Source organism: Microcaecilia unicolor, chromosome 10 (assembly GCF_901765095.1).
Source record: "Microcaecilia unicolor chromosome 10, aMicUni1.1, whole genome shotgun sequence".
NCBI classification, from domain to species: Eukaryota; Metazoa; Chordata; class Amphibia; order Gymnophiona; family Siphonopidae; genus Microcaecilia; species Microcaecilia unicolor.
The window spans coordinates 171,048,565-171,064,711 of record NC_044040.1 but is presented as its reverse complement, the minus strand read 5'-3'; the positions used below and the strand labels follow the sequence as shown (position 1 = coordinate 171,064,711).

The 16,147-nt window shown below is 47.3% G+C and overlaps 1 protein-coding gene across 1 annotated transcript in view; it reads left to right on the top strand.

Moving 5' to 3' along the window:
- Positions 1-16,147, top strand: part of PID1 (phosphotyrosine interaction domain containing 1) — a 221,081-nt gene that overhangs the window by 131,338 nt on the left and 73,596 nt on the right. The gene's annotated exons all lie outside the window — the stretch shown is intronic.

The window sequence follows — 16,147 nt, the reverse complement described above, 5'->3', positions numbered from 1 at the left end:
TCATTATAGATGACTTAATCAAATCAGAATTGTCTGCCATTGGCCTTCGCTAATCAATCTGATCCAGTTTCCGTTAATGTTTATTTTATTTTGGTATTATAATTATCTGTACATTATTTAAAATTTTAGAACACCTCATTCAAGCATGAATTTTATTTTAAGAAAACTGATTTTGAGTCTTAAATACTTATAACAAAATAAAGAAGAGGAACACCTAGCTACACATTGGGAAACTATATAGTTCTAACTACTGTCCACCTATCTAGCAAGGCATAAGAGCACAGTGTGGCCATCTTGTATCATTGTTTGTTTGGGTTCCTCTGTCAGAAGGGAAATCCTGTTTCCATCACGTAGCTTCCCACTATTCCAGAACCTGTGGGATAGTTGTGTCTGTCAACCAGCAGGTGATGATAGAGAACTGAAAACTGAGCTGAGACATATCTCTCTTGGCATCCAGTTCAGCTCCTCAGTATTTTCTATCTCCAGCAGGTGGATGGACACAATTTCAGCCTCTCATTCTGAGTATTTGCTCCTGGTCCAGTTGGGCAGCTGGTCTCCAGTTAAGCTTTGTGGGTGGCTTGAGTCTGCAGAGTCTTTTCTAATGAGTTTTGACACAGGAATAAGCTACAGCATGAACGAAATTAATTGCATAGTTCAAAACTGACAAAAAATGGACTGAGTGAATGTTGGAAAAGTGCTCTTCAATTAGCTGCAAAATAGCATCTAAGTTTACAATTTAATTCATAAACACCCAAGAATAGAATCCCTAATGATATTTGAATTTATCCATTTTTAAATTGACTGGATTGAAGTGCTTTTTCTAAGAACTCACCTAGAACGTTCTAGTCAGTCACCAAGCAAGCATGTGTTACGAGGTGATGCCAGTCTTCATGCCGGCTGTAAAGTCTTTTTTGAAAGAGTTCAGTGAGTCTGTGATTCAGGGTTGTGACTATTTCTTTTTTTAAAGTCAAATATTTTCTTTACAGATGTCTTTGAAATTTGTAAACCATAAATTGCACAGCCGCAGACAAACATTCAGTTTAAACAATTGTTTCTATCCTAAGCTTTTATAATTACCTAACATTTCTGGCTGTTGATCAAACCATAAGAAGTTTCATGTGCTATTTAACCTCTTTGCATACTGTCCTCTCTTTTTCCAGTTTCTCTTTTGATAAAGGAAACATCATCTTGCCCTCTAAAGTCAGGGTGTATGGTAATCTACTCCTCACTTGTCATCTGATAGCAATACTGGACCTTGAAACCACTTTGGGGGGGGGGGGGGGGGGAGGTAAAATTCAAAGTGATTTAACTGAGCAAAAGAGGCTCCTGCTTGCTTAAATCACACTCAGTGGGCTGACCACCAGTACTCAGTGGCACTTAATCAGGCAGTGTCACTAAATATCGGTATTAACTAGCCATCTTAAATCTGGCAGGAGAGGGGCATTAAGGGGCCTAGTCTGGGTGGAGCCAACACTTATCCAAACATGGGTGTCTGTGCAGTCCTATCTTTGGCTGGTTAGCTATCTGGTCACCAGCACTGAATATCAAACAATGGTCAGATAACTTAGTGGTGGCCTAAAGCAGTATGTAGTCTCCCCCCCCCCCCCCCCTTAAGAGCATTGATCCTCTTTCACCCTCTGAGCACCACCAAAGAGCAAATAAGCCTCTTTCCTTTCTCACTCTGACCCCCCCCCCCCCCCCCCCCCCAAGAGCAATAGGCCGGCTCCTGAAACTGCCCATCCACTTCTGAGCCTAACTTAACCTTCAGAGAACTGAAAAACAGCCAAACACAATCCAAAGGGTTGTGTGGAATGAATGTAAAGAAATGAGGAAAGTGGGAAATACCCTCAGAAACCAAGGCTTCTGCCAAGGTCTAATCAACAAGACACTATTATCTATAAAAGACTTTGTGCCCGTGATCAAGTTTCTTTCATGGGGTAAATATTCCCTACTCCACTCATTCAAAACGGCTGTCACAACCTCTAGCCAAGAACAGTAGCCCTGTGATGTTGCTGCATCCATTTAGAGACCACAACTGGCATGGGCAGAAGTGACTAGGGATCAATCCTGCCCTGAAGACACCACTGGCCCATCAGGGAAGGTTAAGGTAAGTCAGGGAGGGCACCTACAGGGTGGGTAGGGTCTTCAGTAGGGGGCCTGTTCTTTGGGGAAGGGATTAGAATCAAAGGGCAGGAAAGTGGAGATACCCTTACAGGGTCAGCACAACCAGTTAGCATGGCAGGGGGGCACCGACCTCTGAAGGGCGCCATGCCATGCTTGCTAGCAGCTCACAGTTCCAGCCCTAGTTCACTGGCGTAGGTGGGGGGGGGGGGGTGCAAGGGCAGCGACTGCTCCCCCAAATGGACTTCCACCGGTGCCTATTTTTCATGCAGTCTGTCGTGCCTACGCAGTCAGTTCGCCGCTCCCCCTAACGTCGCAACCTGGCTATGCTTCTGCTCTAACCCCCTTATCAGCTGCTAGTTCCAGCCCCAGACACAGCCCCCAGTGCCCACCTGTGTGCCCTCAGCTCCTTTGACAGCCCCCTTTTCATTCCTGTCACCCTGCATTTTAAAACCTTTTACCTTGAGGCTCGACTCAGCAACGTCTGTGAAGGAAGCAGGCTGCCTCGGGCCTTCTCTCACTGTGTCTCGCCCTCCTCTGATGTAATTTTCTGTGTCCGCAAGGGAGGAACAATGAAGGAAGGCCCGAGGCAGCCTGCTTCCTTCGCAGACGCTGCAAATTCGAGGTAAAATACTTTAAAATACAGGGTGGCAGAAACAAGAAGGGGGTTGTTATGGGAGCTGAGGGCAGAAAGGTGGAGATTGGGGGCTGCAATTGGGGCTGGAACTAGCAGCTGAGAAGAGGGCAAGGGCTGGAAATTGAGGGCTGAAAAGGAGGGCTCAGATGGGAGAAGGGAGCTGGGGATGGAACTGGGGGCTGAGAAAGGGGCAGTTGGGATAATTGAGCTGGAACTGGGGGCTGATAAGGGAGGCAGATGGAGAAAGGAACTGGGGATGAAACTAAGGGTGGGGCTGGTGGGATAATGGGTTTGGAACAGGGGGCTGAAAAGTGGGGGTGGGAGAAACCTGGGGTTGAAAAGGGGCCAGGTGTGAGAAGGGAGCTAGGCAGGGCCGTGCCGATGCGGTAAGCGAGGTAAGCGCCGCAGGGGGGCGCCCACCTCTGGAGGGCGCCGCCGCGGTGCTTACCCTCGCCCCGCGCCGCAAAGGCCTTTAAATCTTTTACCTGGGTCGCAGCAGCGTCAGTGAAAGCGCTGCCGACCAGCAAGGGCGGGGCGGTGGGGGCGGTCCGCCCCGAGTGTCATCAGAAAGGGGGGTGCCGCCGCTCCCGCTGCTCTTCTTCCTGGCAGCCCCTCCCCCGCACCAGCCCTTTAAAAATAAATTGCCGACGCGAATAGCGAGCGCAGCACCTCGTGTGCAAGTAAAAGAAGCGGATCCGATCATCTCATTGGGCCTTCCCTCACTGTCCCGCCCTCCTCTGACGCAACTTCCTATTTCCTCTAGGGCGGGACAGTGAAGGAAGGCCCAATGAGATGATCAGATCCGCTTCTTTTACTTGCACACGAGGTGCTGCGCTCGCTATTCGCGTCGGCAATTTATTTTTAAAGACCGGGTGGCAGGGAGAAGACGAGGCAGGGTGAGGGTGGGGGACAGATGGGGTGAAGGTGGGGGGGACTCGGATAGCAGAAGGGACTGGGTGGAAGACAGATGGGGTGAGGGGGACTCGGATGGGCAGAAGGGACTGGGTGGGAGACAGATGGGGTGAGGGTGGGGGGCACTTGGATAGCAGAAGGGACTGGGTGGGAGCCAGATGGGGTGAGGGGGACTCGGATGGGCAGAAGGGACTGGGTGGGAGACAGATGGGGTGAGGGTGGGGGGGCACATGGATAGCAGAAGGGACTGGGTGGGAGACAGATGGGGTGAGGGGGACTCGGATGGGCAGAAGGGACTGGGTGGGAGACAGATGGGGTGAGGGTGGGGGGCACTTGGATAGCAGAAGGGACTGGGTGGGAGACAGGTGAGGGGGACTCAGATGGGCAGAAGGGACTGGGTGGGAGACAGGGTGAGGGTGGGGGGCACTTGGATAGCAGAAGGGACTGGGTGGGAGCCAGATGGGGTGAGGGGGACTCGGATGGGCAGAAGGGACTGGGTGGGAGACAGATGGGGTGAGGGTGGGGGAGCACATGGATAGCAGAAGGGACTGGGTGGGAGACAAATGGGGTGAGGGTGGGGGCACTTGGATAGCAGAAGGGACTGGGTGGGAGACAGATGGGGTGAGGGGGACTCGGATGGGCAGAAGGGACTGGGTGGGAGACAGATGGGGTGAGGGTGGGGGCACTTGGATAGCAGAAGGGACTGGGTGGGAGCCAGATGGGGTGAGGGGGACTCGGATGGGCAGAAGGGACTGGGTGGGAGACAGATGGGGTGAGGGTGGGGGGGCACATGGATAGCAGAAGGGACTGGGTGGGAGACAGATGGGGTGAGGGGGACTCGGATGGGCAGAAGGGACTGGGTGGGAGACAGATGGGGTGAGGGTGGGGGGCACTTGGATAGCAGAAGGGACTGGGTGGGAGACAGATGAGGTGAGGGGGACTCGGATGGGCTGAAGGGACTGGGTGGGAGACAGGGTGAGGGTGGGGGGCACTTGGATAGCAGAAGGGACTGGGTGGGAGCCAGATGGGGTGAGGGGGACTCGGATGGGCAGAAGGGACTGGGTGGGAGACAGATGGGGTGAGAGTGGGGGGGCACATGGATAGCAGAAGGGACTGGGTGGGAGACAGATGGGGTGAGGGTGGGGGGCACTTGGATAGCAGAAGGGACTGGGTGGGAGACAGATGAGGTGAGGGGGACTCGGATGGGCTGAAGGGACTGGGTGGAAGACAGGGTGAGGGTGGGGGGCACTTGGATAGCAGAAGGGACTGGGTGGGAGCCAGATGGGGTGAGGGGGACTCGGATGGGCAGAAGGGACTTGGTGGGAGACAGATGGGGTGAGGGTGGGGGGCACATGGATAGCAGAAGGGACTGGGTGGGAGACAAATGGGGTGAGGGTGGGGGCACTTGGATAGCAGAAGGGACTGGGTGGGAGACAGATGGGGTGAGGGGGACTCGGATGGGCAGAAGGGACTGGGTGGGAGACAGATGGGGTGAGGGTGGGGGCACTTGGATAGCAGAAGGGACTGGGTGGGAGACAGGTGGGGTGAGGGGGACTCGGATGGGCAGAAGGGACTGGGTGGGAGACAGATGGGGTGAGGGTGGGGGCACTTGGATAGCAGAAGGGACTGGGTGGGAGACAGATGGGGTGAGGGGGACTTGGATGGGCAGAAGGGACTGGGTGGGAGACAGATGGGAGAAGGGGCATGGATCTGGAACTGGGGTCTGAAAAGTGAGCAGGAGGGAGAATGGGGTCATGCCTGGGGCAGGGGTGGATGGGAGAATCAATGGATCTGGAACTAGGGGCAGCTGCAGGTGGGAACTGGGAGCTGAAAAGAGGGGGCATTGAGAGAGGGGGGATAGATCCTGGATGGAATGGGGAGTGAGAGGGAGGGCAGACCCTGAATGGATGGGAGGGGGAAAGAGAGAGGGCAAATGGTGAATCGAAGGAGCAGAGAGAAAGGGCAGACCGTGGATAGAAGGGAGTGAAGGAGCAGACAGTGGATGGAAGGGGCAGAGATAGAGGGCAAATGCTGGAGGGAAAGGAGAGAGAGAGGGCAGATGGTGGATGGAAGGGGGAGAGAGAGATGGCAGACTGGGGCAGATGGTGGATGGAAGGGGCAGAAATAGAGGGCAGATGTGGATGGAAGGCACATTAGAGAGGGCAGACACTGGATGGCAGAGAGAGAGCGAAGACAGATGCTGGATGGAAGGAAGACGGTGAAAAGAAGATGAGGAAAGCAGAAACCAAAGACAACAAACTGTAAATATATATTTTTATTATTTTGCTTTAGGATATAGTATTTTAGCTGTGTTAATAAATGTTTATAAATAGAACATGTAAATAAGGTAATCTTTTTATTGGACTAATTTTAATACATTTTGACTTAACTTTCAGAGAACAAAACCCCCTTCCTCAGATCAGGATAGGATACTGTAACAGCACTATACTGTATTGACCTGAGGAAGGAGATGTTGGCCTCTGGAAGTTAAATGTATTAGTCCAATAAAATGGTATTATTTTATTTTCTGTATTTGTTTTATTTCTATTTGTTAATTTGTAAAGTGGTGATTGGTATTTGTTAGTTTTTTCAAATTTACATCTGCTGTCTTTATATTTTGCACAGTACTAGGAGACATTTTTTGTTTCTTTGGCGTTGCATTGTATGCAGAGTCTGGCATCGGGGGTTCAGTTTAATTTTTGTCTAAATAGAAAGTTTATGATTACTTATTCTATAGTGGATTAGGGTGTATCTGTGTTTGTGAAAAAGACATGGCTTTCAGTTGGCATTGACTGTGCAGGATCGACGATCTGTACTATTCTGTCTGGTTTCGTTTTACAATAGGTGAATTGATGTTCTAGTGCTCACTGTAGTGCTTAAGATGCTTTCCTTTTCCTTGTGTGACTCATAGAAACGACTGCTTATGGTATGGTAAAATTGCTCTATAGGTCGTGTTTTGTATTCTCGGTATGCCTAGTACTGGATTTGGGGGGGGGGGGTGTTAAAAAAAATGACCGGCCCCGGGTGTCAACTACCCTAGCTACGCCACTGCTGCCGACGTCTCCCTTCCCTTGCACTCGTTGGTTCCCTCAGTGTCCCGCCTTCTTCTGACGTCAGAAGAAGGCGGACACTGAGGGAACCAAGAGCGCAAAGGGAAGGGAGACGTCGGCAGCGCTCCGCTTTCACTGACGCTGCTGCGACCGGAAGTAAAAGATTTAAAGGCCCCAGGGCGCGGAGGGAAGGGCAGAGAGGCATGGATGGGAGGACAGAGAGGCATCGATGGGAGGGCAGGGCCCAGGGAGAGGACAAATTGCTGGAAGGGGAGGGGAGAGAGGATTGCTGGCTATGGATGGAGGAGGGAAGGGCAGAGAGGGACAAGGATGGACATGGGGGCCCAGGGAGAGGACAAATTGCTGGAAATGGAGGGGAGAGAGGAGGATTGCTGGCTATGGATGGAGGAGGGAAGGGCAGAGAGGGACAAGAATGGACATGGATGGGAGGGCAGGACCCAGGGAGAGAGGAGAAATTGCTGGAAATGGATATAGAGCAAGAAATGAAGAAGAAAGGAGAAAAGTAAAGAAATAAATGGAAAGGAAGCCCTGGAAATGGAGTTAAGAGGACAGATAGCAGCAAAATCAGATACTGAACCAGCATGATTGAAAAAAGAAAGTCACCAGACAACAAAGGTAGAAAAAAAATCATTTTGTTTTCATTTTAGCATTTGGAATATGTCCACTTTGAGAATTTACATCTGCTATCTTATTTTGCAATGTATACCAATTTGTTTCTAAGAATATTGCTGACAATTCCTTTCAGTGTGGCAAGTGGTGAGCGATCATTTTCATGGGGGGGGGGCGTGATCATTTTCACGGGGGGGGGGGGGCGCCAATTGATAGTCTGCAGGGGGGCGCCAGAGACCCTGGGCTAGAACTGGGGGCTGAACAGCTGGGAGAAGGAGGCTGGGGTTAGGGCTGGAACTGGGGGCAGGTAGGATAATAAGCTAGAACTGGGAACAGGTGGGGATAATGGGATTGAAACTGTGGGCTGAAAAAATTGTGCAGGGATTTGACAATGGCTCTGATTAGGGGCTAGGAGAAGGTGGCTGGGGATGGGAAATGGGGACTTATGCTGCCAGATGGTAGGGATGATAGAAGTGTTCTTATACTGGGGGCAGATGCAAGAAGGGACTAAAACTAGAGCTGGGGCAGAGAGAAGGGGAGCTCAGAGTTACCAGACTGGGGTTGGGGAGAAGGGGTCTGGGTTCTGACAAGGGGCAAATGGGGGTTGGGGCTGATACGGGGCTGGGCGATGGAAGGGAAGGGCTGATACTTTGTTGGGGATGGGGAGAAGCAAGGGTATATGCAGGGAAAGGTGAAGATGGAGGGGCAGAGGGATGGGTAGTGGGATTAAGGTGGAGGAAGTAAATTAATATTGGAGAAGGAGGTAGGTAGATGGAGAAGGAAGTATTTGAGAAGAGGCAGGGCAAAGGAAGATAGGGGAAAGGGGCAAAAGAGATGGAGAGCTGTGAAGAGATTAAGGGTCAAAGGAAGGCAAAAGATCTTTGAAGGAGGTGAGAAAGGGTGGAAATAAGGAAAGTTAAAGGGAAAATGGGAGCCTGAATAAGGGGGTAAGACACATAAAGGGACTGGAGCTGGACAGGGGGTGAGTGGCAGGGAACGGAGACAGAGGTTGGTAAGAAGTGAGAGAGAATATAAGCTGGGGAGGCAATGAATACAGAAAGTGGAAATGGACTACTTGAAAGTGGGTGAAATACTGGAAATAGGAAACGGGGAAGAATAAGACAGAGGTAGGAATGAGAGAACTAGAGAGGTAAGTGGAAGAAGTAAAAATCTGGTAAAGAGGTGAATGACAGAAACTTAAGACTGGGTGGGGGAAGGGGTAGAGAAGGAGAAATCAAATTTAGCTACCTGTAGATTTAAAAAAAAGCAGATGAGAGAAATGGAGAAAAAATTAGATAGATCAGAATCAGAGATAGATGTAAGATTAGTGAAGATGGACAGTGAAAAGCAGAAAATGGAAATTAGTTCCTGCAAAAGAACTTAAGAGAGAGCCAACCAATGCTTTGCTAGCACTCAAAGTTATTTTGGTATTTAGCAGAGGACTCGTTTATCAGTATGTTACCTTGTTATTTTGGGCTTTACTTTTTGTGACACACAGATGCCATGGTTATTATCCTTTATACTCAAGACCCCTGAAAAAGTCTTGCTGCCGAAACGCGGACTGTGTAGGGTCCCAATAAACTTTGTTTGGAGCGCTTCTGCGTTTGGGCTAGTCACTTCGACTTGGTTTTCTTCCACCCTTGGTCTGTTTTGCTCTAACCATTAGTCCACTCCTCCACTCTGTAAGTACCTGTATATAGTATATAAACCACTTTGATTATAACCACAGAAAGGCAATATATCAAGTCCCATTCTTTTTCCCTTTAGTTGCATTTAGTATTTCTCCACTGGTGAAAAAACAATTGCGGCATGTTTTCTTTGCTGGTTAATACATTTGAATGCTGCAATAGAAATCCATTTCTTAAAAGTGAAGGTTATCCTGTCTCCTCAGTCACTAATGTTTTCCATTTGTTCTGCACATCAGCACTGTTGACAGTTAACAAGTGAAATGGTTCAATGAGAGGTCACCTAATACATACAAAGCTTGAAATTTAATTGCTGTACTAGGAAAAGTACTTGTGTAGCGTATTCACAGAACATGCATATTCATATTTACTTGTAGTTAGTCGTCTGTTCGAATTCAAGAGAGGAGCTGATCAAAGGAATCAAAAATTTTAGTCTTCATCACTCTGGGAAGTACTGAAGTAAAGCTGGTTACTGTGGCTAACCAGCCTCTGACATCTAATATCCTGTACCTAGTATCATACTCTTTAAAAGAGAATTTACCAGTTTCTAATTGCCTCTTACCTTTATTCATCATATAATAACATTTATAGGGAAATCAAAAATAAATGTGATTGCTGGATAGTATGAGATGTGTATGCAGTGGCGTAGGAAGGGGGGGCGGTGGGGCAGTCCGCCCCGGGTGCACGCTGTTGGGGGGTGTCGGCGCCTCGCTGGTTCCTTGCTCTCTCTGCCCCGGAACAGGTTACTTCCTGTTCTGGGGCAGAGAGAGCAGGGAACCAGCGAGGCGTGCACTCGGCGGACTGGCTCTCCCGCCCGCCCCTCACCGCCTTCCAGGTATGTTCTCAGGGGGGGGGGGGAGGGTGTGCCGCACTGCACCCGGGGGGAGGGGGGTGCGCAGTGGCGACCCGCCCCGGGTGTCAGCTGCCCTCGCGACGCCACTGTGTGTATGAATCCTTTGGAATACACTAAAGATTCTATTAACTAAGCTGCATTAGTTGTTAATGTAGAAATTAATTTGCACTAACATGATATCTTAGTAGTTAGCATGTTATATGCAACATGACTGTTAACACTGAAAGAGGACAGAAAATGGGCTAAGAGTGTGTATTACACTTAGTTAAATTCTATATATGGAGCAAAAAAAAAGAGCTATTCTATAAGCCGCGCTTAAAGTTAGGTTTTGTTTATAGAATAGTTCTTACACCAGGGAATCGCACCTAACTTTAGGCGTGGCCATTTGCACCAACTGAAACATGGTGCAAATGTATGATCCCCATTATTCTATGACAGGGACGGGTGATCCACCTAGGTGGATGAAATACCAGACAACGAAACTTATACCAGAACTGGACTTAACCGAACTCTCTATACCTGACTGCTTCATCTACTTGTCACGAATGAACTTTAACGCAACACCACTTTATTTCTCATCCCGAAAATGAATTCTCTATATGACTGCTTAATCTACTCTGTCACTTATGAACTTTAATGCAATACCAATTTGTATTTCTTTATGCCGGAAATGGCAAACGCCATTACGGAATAATGTAAGCCACATTGAGCTTGCAAATAGGTGGGAAAATGTGGGATACAAATGCAACAAATAAATAAAACAACTAAATCCCACAAAACCAACAAACAGCACAAAAGAGTGGGAAGTGCTGTAGAAAGAGCTGCTTACACGTTGTGGTGAGTTTAAACCCCCAGGTCTTTTTCAAGACCTCTCTTTTTTTTTTCCAGTGGCATTTTATTTGATCGCACACTACAGAGACTCCTGAGGCAGCCTGTGGCCAAAACCCAGATCTGTGTCGAGTCTGTAATAAAATCTCTCAGTTTGACCCAGCTGTCCCAGTCTCTGGAGACATTGGTCCACTTCTCCCATTATTCTATAACAACACATGTTACTTTTTGGAATGCCCTGTTACGCCCATGCCCCTCCCATTTCTGCACCCCTATTTCTGATCACACGTAAATATCCATGCCTTAATTTATGCCCATAAATGCCAAATCTAATTTGTGCTAGTAATTTCTTGTTAAAAAGCCAATTATTGTTGCTAATTGGCTTGTTCAATTAAATTGCACACGTGAATTGGGTATGTGCTCAAATTTGCGTGCACAATTTTTGGCGACTAAAGTTAATGCAAAGTAGTTACTATGTGTTAATGTGGTGCAGTTAACACCATTTGAATAGGTATACCTAAATGCATTACAGATCGATGCAATGCAGAGAACAAAGGTTTTGCACTCACTGTGCATTAATTTTGACAATACAGTGTGGTGACTTAATAATCTTACTATACTTTAGTAAATAGTGCCCTAAGATTTTGGACAGATTAGAAGTTTTTTTTTTTTAATTTAGGCCTCTATGTGTTGTCATTCTTGCAGGATAGAGACCCCCTGATGTAAATCAGGGGGTCTCTATCCTGCAAGAATGACAACACAATATTTTAAAACAAAGGGACAGAAAGGGACCCTTTTCATAATATGCTGAGTACTGTGTGCAATTCTGGTCACCATATCTCAAAAAGGATGTAGTGAAATTAGAAAAAGTACAGAGAAAGGCGATGAAAATGATAAAGGGGATGGGACAATTTCCGTTTGATGAAAGGTTAAAGCGGCTAAGGCTCTTCAGCTTGGAGAAGACAGCTGAGGGGAGATTTAATAGAAGTCTATAAAATGAGTGGTGTGGAACAGGAAGATTGTGAATTGCTTATTTACTCTCTTCAAAAGTAGAAGAACTAGGGGGCACGCAATGAAGCTATTAGGTAGCAAATTTTAAAACAAACTGGGGAAAATATTTCTTCATTCAACGTATAATTAAACTCTGGAATTCCTTGCCAGAGAATGTGGTAAAAGCAGTTAGCTAAGCAGGGTTTAAAAAACGTTTGGCTCATTTCCTAAAAGAAGAGTCCATAAGCTATTATTAAGATGGACTTGGGGAAAATCCACTGCTTAGGATAAGCAGCATAAACTTTTTTTTTTTACTGTTCTGGGATCTTGCCAGATACTTGTGACCCGGTTTGGCCACTGTTGGAAACAGGATACTGGGCTTGATGGACCTTTAACCTATCCCAGTATGGCAACGCTTGTGTTCTTATGAGCAGAGGTGGGGACCTCTGGCCCTTGTAATTATTTGAAATGGAGAAGGGACAAAGGGTGCCAAGGCTGTACTACATATAGAAATATTGGGGTCAATATTCAACTGGTGACAACACTTCCAGCTGCCAGCTAAAATAGATGTGGATATTCAGAGCTGGGTGCAGACACTGAATATCTGGATCTTTGATGCCCAAAAGCTATTCGGGTATGGCAGATATTCAGTGGCATTCCCACCTAGCTAACAAGGCTTGTTGAAACTGCATAAATAGCGATCTTAGCATTTTGACCAGTGGCTATGTGGGCACCAGGACTGAATATCACTGGTACCCACATAACTCCTATCTCCATCCTGACTTTGTCCCTGCACTGCCCTGACACTAGCCGTATAGTGCTGCTTTGGTCAGTTAAGTGCTGCTGAATTTCCACCCCCCCCCCCCCCCCAATCCACTCAGTGTGATCTAACCAGGCAGGAGTATGTCCTGCCAAGTTAAATTGTTTTGAGTATTAAACCTGTTATTACTGAGACACATTTACTACTAGGAAGTTGGCAACCCTTCCATCTGCTTCTTCCTTCCTCAACATTGGCTCATACCTTACCCTGTGTCACTTCTTCCTGGCACGTCCCTTTTTTGTCCTCTCTCATCCCAGAATCTCCTGTTGCTTCTTATCCCATCCACCTCTTCCTAATTCTCCTCCCCTCCACCTCCTTTCCACTCCCAGTGAGTCTCTCTCCTTCTGTGACACTCCGGCCCAGGACTGTCATCGCATTGGTAGTGAAAGTCGGGCCTAAGCCTTTTGGATCAGGGCTGCCGTCCTGCCCTCTTATTATCACAATGTTGACACTCCAGCTGGGCATCTCTTTATCACTCAGGTGCTTCTGCATTACTCACACCACTACCATTGATCCAGCCCAGGCATTGCAGGCTGGATAAAATTGCTGAAGGGCTGTAGGTACCGCTGTGTCATTACTGTGTACTTCAGTTTTAACAGCAGGAACAAAGACCCCAGTCACCCACAGAGCTATAGCACATGTTTCATATTTTGCCTTTGTCCCATGATATGATAGGATTCATCTTCTCCCCCCCCCCCCCCCCAATAACACCAGCATCTCTTCTTTTCTCTTTCCATTTGCGATGCCAGAGCAGAAGATCCAAGCTGCTAATAACAATGGAAGAGGAATGAAGAGAGAACAAGGGACTGCAGGATAGACAAACTGTGATTGGGGAGAGTGTGAGGGATGGGGGGGGGGGGGGAGAGAAGCAGCAGATAGTGAAGGAAGTAGTGTTGGATGAAGTGGGTGTGCAGTACTACCGTGAGAGCAGTGAAGGGAAAGAGTGGATGGGATGATGGAAGGAGAGGGATGGGATGAGAGGGGCTGAAGTGAGAGATTAAATGATGAAGGTAAGAGAAGCGTGGTTAGGGAAGGAAGGAATGAGGGGAAAGGCTAGAGGGAGCAGTTGATAGGAAATTACACCTTTTTTTATATGAAACACTTAAGAGGAAATAGAAAGAGGAAGGAAAGCTGAAGGAAAAAAAGTAAAGTGCCCTCCTCCCTCCAAAAGTAAGAGATAATGATCACATGGCAGCAGTTAGTGTTTAAAAAGCACTGACCGCTGCCACTGAAATTATGGCTGGGTATTAGTGCTGGGCCATGTTTGAGTATCAGCATCAAATATCTGGATATGGCCAGTACTTAGCTGGATAAATATTGATAGTCAGCTCTTAACCAGTTAAGTTAAACCAAATAAAGATAGGACCATATAGATAATGGTCCTGTTTGGTTAATGTAATCCATTAAGTGCTGACTCCACCCTGGTTTTGTCCGTGAACTGCCCACACAATAGCCGATGGCTTTAGCAGTTGGAGGGGATATTCGGCGGCATTATCTGGGTGAGTGCCGCAGAATATTTCCTCGGGGCCCCATCGGCGTGAGTTAACTGGTTAAAGAGGCTCTCTTAGGGCGTCAGATTGGAACTACCGCCCAGATACCGCGTATCCCGGGGCTTTAATTTAATTTTTACTAGAAAATATTTTCGATTTCCTATTGTGTGGCAATAACCGGGTGGTAATTGGCAGTATACATGCGCTGACAATTACCGCCCGGTTAACGTGTGAGACCTTACCACTAAGTCAATGGGTGGCGGTAAGGTCTCAGGCCCAAAATGGACGCACACCAATTTTTATTTTGCCGCACGTCCATTTTTGGCCCCAAAAAAGGGCCTTTTTTGCAGACGTGCTGAAAAATGGACCTGTGCGCATCCAAAACACGCACCTACACCAGTGCATGCCATTTTTCGGTGTGCCTTAGTAAAAGGGCCCCTTAACTCTTTGAATATTGACTCCTAAATACTACTACTACTTATCATTTCTATAGCGCTACTAGACGTACATTGGGGAAAGATAACTAAAATTAGGACACACCTGATAGGTTGGAGAAATTTTACCATATTTAAATAGAAATTTGGCGTTTCCATGTAGAATTCTGTAGAATCATGGCACACATTTCAGCAGAATCTGCTTTTGAGTTGCTACAGGAAGCCAGAGCCTGGAGCAAATACAATTAAAAATGTTAAGTTGCATTTATCAATAAAACCCTTACTACAAACAGCATTTTTGTCTATACCAAGAAGTTGATGAAAAGATGCAATTAGAAGAGACATTGAGACAAGGGAAAAAGAAGAAGATTAAATAGCATTAGTACGTAAAGACAAGCAGAGAACAAAGGAACTGTCGGAGAAGCTAAAGGGAGGATGTTTTGTGATTTTTGTTTTCTGTCTGCCATCTTAAGCTTTGATACTTAAAATTAATGTTTTTAGTACACATGCTTAAAGAGATGATTATTATGTGTAATAAACTCATTTAAGCCTTTTGCATGAGAAAGCCGCACAACAATCGCAACCACACACTTTTCCGGAAAACAGCCTGACCATTCATGGACCCTAATTGAAGAGCACCATTGCCAGTTAGAATGAATAGGAATCAGAAGAACTTTTTTTTATTTTTTTTTCTTTGTTTTGTTTTATTTTTACACATAATAATTCAAAGAATGTTCAGTGTGCTGTAGGGAGAAAATGTATTGAATACAATTTGAGTAAACATTCCGACCTTATCCTCAGTGTCTTTCATATCTCTCTCAAATAATTAAAAAAAAAAGTTTTATGAAACAAATCTCTTATTTTCACCGAGTTTCTAGGTGTTATCTACTGACTTGGAAATTAAAGTACCATCACTGGAGATTCACCTGAAACCGCATAGCTGTTTGCAGTGGGTAGCAAGAAAGCTAATTTTCCAATTCATAGGAAATTCTGTGAATGATTACTTAAGTTAAAAAAAAATACTACCTATCTATGGGTCCTGTTTACTAAGGTGCACTAGCGTTTTTAGCACGTTCTAAAAATTAGCACGAGCTAAACGTGTAGACGCCTATAGGAATATTATGGAGATCTACACAGCATGCACTAAAAATGCTAATGTGCCTCTAGCCAGTTTAGTAAACAGGACCCTAAAATTCTAAGCGATTTAGAAGAGAAACCAGAAATAACCAATGTCATATATAAAAGAGACAGTGGCGTACCAAGGGGGGGGTGGGGGCGGTCCGCCCCGGGTGCACGCCACTGGGGGGGTGCCGCGGCGCGCGCCTGCTGCGAGAGAGAGTTCGCTAACTTCTCTCGTTCGCTGCAGCTCCCTCTGCCCCGGAACAGGTTACTTCCTGTTCCGGGGCAAAGGGAGCTGCAGCAAACGAGCAAAGTTAGTAAACTCGCAGCAGGCGCGCGCTGAGGCACCCCCCCCCCAGCGGCATGCCCCCGGGGGGGGGGGGCTCTTTCGCCAGGGGGGGGGGGGTCCGCGCTGCTTCGGGGGGGGGGGGCGCTGCACCCAGGGGGCGGGGCGCCGCCCCAGGTGTCCGCCCCCTAGGAACGTCACTGAAAAGAGACAAATAGTCCTGTATTATAAGATTTCTAACAACTAGTGAGATTATGGCAGTCTTTGTACATTAGATAGAATGTCTCAAATC